This window comes from Scomber scombrus, chromosome 5 (genome assembly GCF_963691925.1).
Source record: "Scomber scombrus chromosome 5, fScoSco1.1, whole genome shotgun sequence".
Lineage (NCBI taxonomy): Eukaryota > Metazoa > Chordata > Actinopteri > Scombriformes > Scombridae > Scomber > Scomber scombrus.
The window spans coordinates 1,230,733-1,236,668 of NC_084974.1; the positions used below are offsets into that span (position 1 = coordinate 1,230,733).

General features: G+C 37.8%; 1 long non-coding RNA gene across 1 annotated transcript; it reads right to left on the reverse strand.

Annotated features, from left to right (window-relative positions):
- Window positions 1-818: 818 nt before the first annotated feature.
- On the reverse strand, window positions 819-1,263 carry LOC133980955 (uncharacterized). The gene is made up of 3 exons (XR_009925195.1): window positions 1,177-1,263; window positions 1,002-1,067; window positions 819-900 (listed from the first exon to the last, which is right to left on the reverse strand). It is a non-coding gene; the product is annotated as an uncharacterized LOC133980955 (long non-coding RNA).
- Window positions 1,264-5,936: the final 4,673 nt, after the last annotated feature.

The following is a 5,936-nucleotide window of genomic DNA, read 5'->3' on the forward strand; positions in this document are numbered from 1 at the left end:
ATTACTGTTAACCAGTATGCTTCTTTTGAATGGAACTTGGCCTTTGTAAATGGTATAAGTTCAACTTGTGCTTTTCCTGCTACAAGACAACATGTCTGCTGTGAGAAAGTCCAAATGCACATGAAGACACAGTTGGCCTCCATGGGGCACTAAGCAAAATTAGATTTTGGGGCCCCCTATTACTGCCAATAATAATGATTAATGATCATTCACACACCTACTATAAACATATTACGAATACACTCTTAAAACTAAATGTGAGAACTTTTTGTTGTAGTTAGATTGTAATCCACAGTGATTAATGCCATGGAAGCAGACACCAGATTTGCAAATTTACTGAAAAATCTTTCAATTAATATTTGGCAAAGTCAGCAACTCCCCCTACTGGCCACACAGAGAATCAATACATAAAACCTCAAAGAGCAGCCCGGCATGTTTTACCCATATATGGTTTATAATCTGAAATGGTAGAAAATTCAGCTACAAGAGCAGCCTGGGGTTGATTTACACTTAATATTCAAAGTGATATAGTACTAAGTGGGATACAGAATGTCATGTAGGCCAACTAAAAGTAACAAAATAAACCAATAGTTTACTGTAAACACAATCTGCTTTATTATTTTTTGTTTTAAATAAACTGCAACAGCAAATGTACAAAAACAGACAGTATTAAATACAATTAAATTAAAAAATATCAGACACATTTTTAAATAATGATGTAAATCAACAGAGGCACCTGAAACAACGTAACACAAATGGTTTATAAATAAAATATAAAGTAGTCTGACAGGAAAGAGGGACACTCAGCTGGGTCTACTGGCGGAGCTGCTGATCCCTGCTGCAAACTGGACGCTGAAGAAGTAGATGAAACATCAGTCTCGATGACCAAAGATGAAGGACCTATAGGGAAATTAAATTAATATTTTTGGACAAAATTATTCATCTCAGAATATTCTGCAGTACACTGAGCAATTATAAAGGCTGTTTTGTTGTTAACTTACCAGGTACAGCTGAGGTTGCAGAGAGGACAGTGGGCACAGAGGATGGAGCAGAGGATAGAGATGGACCTGAGATGAAAAACATGTCCCTTGTCATATGATTATATCTTATATTATTACATCTTAATGAGATCATTTGACTAGAAAATAAATATATATGGTGACAGTTTTTGATCACCTGATTCATCAGCCTTGGCTGCTCCTGAGGAGGTGGATTGCCCCTGGGCTGAGTCAGTGCCTCTTCCAAAATACTTTAACAGTGCTCTTGAGGAAGTTTCATATAACGTATGATCATAATAGGGAGTTGATGTACAAGGAATATGTTTATTTACTCACATAAATGACTGTGCTCTGCAGCAAACAATTGCAAACAACATACCTCAAACTATAAGTTAACTAAGTTAATTCATTAATGCAAAACCATACTGCTAGCAAACGTCACCGAGTTTGTAATTAACGTTAGTTATAAACATTTGCTATCAAAGGACCCAGAATAAAACTGAGAATCAACTTATTCAAAGTATTACACAAACACAAAAACGTTGCTATTATAGGCTAACGTAGTTGGAACAAAATATCAACAATAATTAGGGACTTTCCTAATTTGAGGAAACTTTTCAAACTCTCCTTGACACCAAATGTTACATTACCAAGACATACCTTTATCTTGTCGTTTTTCCTCTTCTTCCTCTTTCTTCCTTTTTCTTTTTTCTGCCCCTCAAGGGTAGGTCTTTTTTTGCGACATTATTCACCTGCTCCTAGCTCCTGGATGCTCAGTGCGCACTACACGGTTGGATGCACTGCACAGGTTACTAGCGGAGCTCTGACATTTCGAGCAGAGAGGCAGTAGGAAACTACACTCTGTTAACATAATATTGTTGTTGTTTTTATTGTACAAGAACGTACATTCGATAATATATGAATCATCATCACTCACACATGGAAAAAAACAATTAATTACTTTTTAGTTAATTGCTCTTGGGGGCCCCCTAGTGGTCACGGGGCCCTAAGCAGCTGCTTAGTTCACTTATGCCTTGGGCCGGCCCTGTGATACATCCTGGAGGAAGGCAGAGGTGTCCAAACTATTCCACAAAGGTTCATGTGGCTGCAGGTTTTCATTCCAACCAAGCAGGAGCACACCAGGCTTTACTCATTTAATCAACTGATCTCAGTCTTTAGACTGTTGATTGGTTGGAACAAAAACCTGCAGGCACATGACCCTTTAAGGAATAGTTTGGCCATGCCTGGTCTAATGGGTCTTCAGTTTTTCAAAGAGTATAAGTTTTATAAAAGTCTTGCCTTAGTAGCTATTATTTTGGTGGCAATATTCATTATTTTACTGAGAGAGTTGTGTGCCACATAGACAAAGGGTGTAGAATATTATGAGGCTTTCAATAAGCCCCATGAATTTTTTTTTTTAATCTTGAAAGCTTAAAGTCCGTGTAAAGTCAATTCATTGATTTACTTCTAAACATATTATACATGTTGGAAAATGGTTACAGAAAACATGTGAAAAGGCTGATAACTATGCAGTACTGAATTGTGGAGATAAAGCCTTAAACTGTTTCTCACCCTCTCATTTTTCCTGATTTTCTGAGCCTGCAAAAAGGGCTGCTCCGCATACCGTTGGCCCCTCCCCTACTATATAAGACAGAGAGTCCGCTCTCCTCAGTGGTTAACCTGCCTAGTGGCGAGTTATTGTTACTACATCTAACACTACTACTACTACAGTCTACAGTTAGCCAGTTACCTGAGCTAGCCGCTGAGCTAGCAGGTGAGCTAGCAGCAGAAAGCTCTCAAACGTAGCGTCCATGTTTTATGGTAGAGGTGGTGACTTTGATTGACAGGTGACACTTGGTAGGGGGCGGGGTTTCAGCGAACTCGGCGGGCACTCCCACAGCGTTTGGGAGAAGAGACAGAGGCAGATTTTTACACAACTTTGAAGCCTAATTTCATATATTTGGCAATTTTTTAAATCATTCATATTTGGCAGGGTGGTTAACAACACACTTTTCTGTGGTATGTCAAACTCAGAACACATATTTATTCTTACTTTACACAGACTTTAAACTTTGGTGCCCCTAGTGGTAGTTTAAAAAAAGACACTGGCATGTTGTAGCTGAATGGAGCTGCTGTCCTTTTTGTTCCTCTTCTTTCTTCTAATGAAACAGCTTAGAAAACATGTTGAAGTCATTAACATACACTGAAATGGGTCAAGTTCACAAACAATGAACACTGATAAGCCCTCTCTTTACCTTCTCCACATGAATCTGACCAGAGACACAGAGATGAATAAGCTGAAAGCAACACACACACTACAAACACACACACTGGCTGTTATATTGACTCATACTAGTGATGAGTAGTCACCTTCATGTGACATACAGTACATTCTGTAGCTGAGAGAAAGTTGATCTCAGATACTGTTCATAAATTAGATGCTTTCCCTTCATGGTTTAGTGGCAACAAATAAAATACTTCTTTTGTAGTGAGTCATTACCCTTCAACACACGTTAAAATGTCTCTGGAGGGCCTTAGGCATAATGGGGGTCGTATATTTGTTTTTATTTAATCTCGAAAATCATTGAGGGCGAAGCATTCATTCACAATGACATCAAGAAAGTAGGGAATCAATTAAACAAATGTATACAATGTAATGTAATACAATGAATAAATAAAGTAACAACACAATCAATTAAAACAGGTACAAACAGAAGTTTAAAGGTTTGAGATTGTAGATTTACCAATGAATTCATTTTTAAAGTGCTTTATAGTGTGTTCCAGGTGGATGGTGCCAAGAGCCAAAAGCAATTCTGTCAAGCTCTGTATGAACACGAGGGACATGGAGCCAGGAATTAGTCCTACTATAATATGGTCCAGAAAGCAGCTCCCTCATAAGGGTCTTGTAAATAAACATATACATATGCAGATCACAGATCTGAGAGAGAGAGGACCACCAAGCCTTTTTGTACAGGATGCAGTGATGAAGGTTATAAACATCACCAGTAATGAACCTGAGTGCAGAATGATGAACAGCATCAAGGAGCTTTAAAGTCACACCTGAAGCATGCCTGTACAAGATGCCACATAGTCTAAAACTGATTTAAAAAAAAATGCATCAACAAAGGAACAGGAAGCAGGATTTATTCCTAAAGAAAAAGCTAACTGGCTTCCTTCTTCAGTGAATGACACAGTCTCGTCATTAATTGCCATGCATCATTTGTTAATCCCTCAGTCTGGGTTTGTGTAAAAGCTGGGTTGATATAAATGCTGCTCTTTGTCATACCTGCGGCTGCAGCTGTTGTATAAACTGTGAATTGAATATGCACAGATTCAGAGAACAGAGGTGGAACCCTTATTGAGTTCAGTGTTAGGAATGACAGGAGTAGATGATCTGCCATCTGTCTTATCCACTAAAATCTAAAACCAAAATCAGGTTGTTAATGCAGACTTTAATATTCTCTAGTATCTTGGCCACTGCTGTTTTGATTTTGACTTTTATTTTTGTAATGTGTCTCCTGTCTCTCCAAATGTATGGTAGTGCAATACATGATGAGTGGAGTGCTTTGTTTGATTGGAGCTGCAGTTTTATCACACTGCTGTAGCTGGTAGTTACAGCTCTTCATTTGAGGGCAGATGAACTCTCGAGTCAACAATGAAGTGAAGCAAGTCCTCAATGTTCTGTCATTTAAGCCTGACCCTTGTCTTGAGTCTACCACAACGTCAACAATAAACACATATATATGTGGTGTTTTCACATTTGAGGTTTTTTGGTATGGTGTCCCTGCCTGTTATTTTGTCCACCCTGGCAGGATTATCATGTACCACAACTGATTGGTAATTACTACAATTAGGCAACCGATTTTCACCCGTTTGGCTAAATCACAATAATAACCAGAAAAGTTTCAGCAGCTGACAGCAGCAAGCTTCACACTGAAATCCATGTCAGTTTTCCCAGATAGCAGTCTGTACCAAACCTGTGATTCTGCCTCCCTACTGTTTATTCATCTGCTGTGCCTTTTAAAGGACCAGGGGCCCCTGGAGCTGCAGAAAAACAAGCTGCAGAAATAAGACAGGAAGTAAGATCATATGGCCATTCAAAATATAATAGTAAAATATGTTAACATGAAAAACAATGTAACAAACATCAGAAAGTTTGTATTTATCGAACTTTTGATTTCTACATTGAAGAGAACTTTTACACTTTATGACAATATAGATAATCACATACATAGTATCCTTTTGTTCTAATAGCTAGGCCTTTATTATGCTTACACTTCAGGATGCCATGTTTTTTTATGGATGAACCATTACATCAAACCAGAATATTCTAAGTACTCATGTTATATCAGTCATATATGTTTTCCTAAAATCCAGATCAGGATGTACACTACAATTTTAAATAATCATTTGTTTGAAAAATGGTTGGATGAACAACATGAGGTTGTAGAGATGTGTGTGTCCAGAATACTGTCATTTGGATTTATGTATTTATAACCTTTTCAAAGTGTACTATGTACATTTAGTTGCTCCTATGCTGGATTAATCTGAAATAAACTACAATAATTAAGTGTTCAGAGTTCAGATTATTAAACCACCCCCAAAGGTCACTAGGTTCAATAAAACCAAAGTCAATATGAATATTCTCCTGTCAGTAGCTGACTGTATATGACTTCCGTAAACATACTTACTTTTTAATCTTGTAAACGGCATTTTAGGGCACTGAGGTGTTATAGTGTAGATTGCTGACTGAATAGGCTTACATATGATATTAATATATAAATGTAACTGCTTTCTTCTGCTGGTCGTTCATACATTGTTGACCCAGCTTTATATGATGTAGTATGTACAGTATATTTTATTCTGAAGCTTTCAGTGTGTTGTGGCTGACTCGACACATCCGGTTAGCAGATGAATTTCATGGCAGTGCTGCTGGAG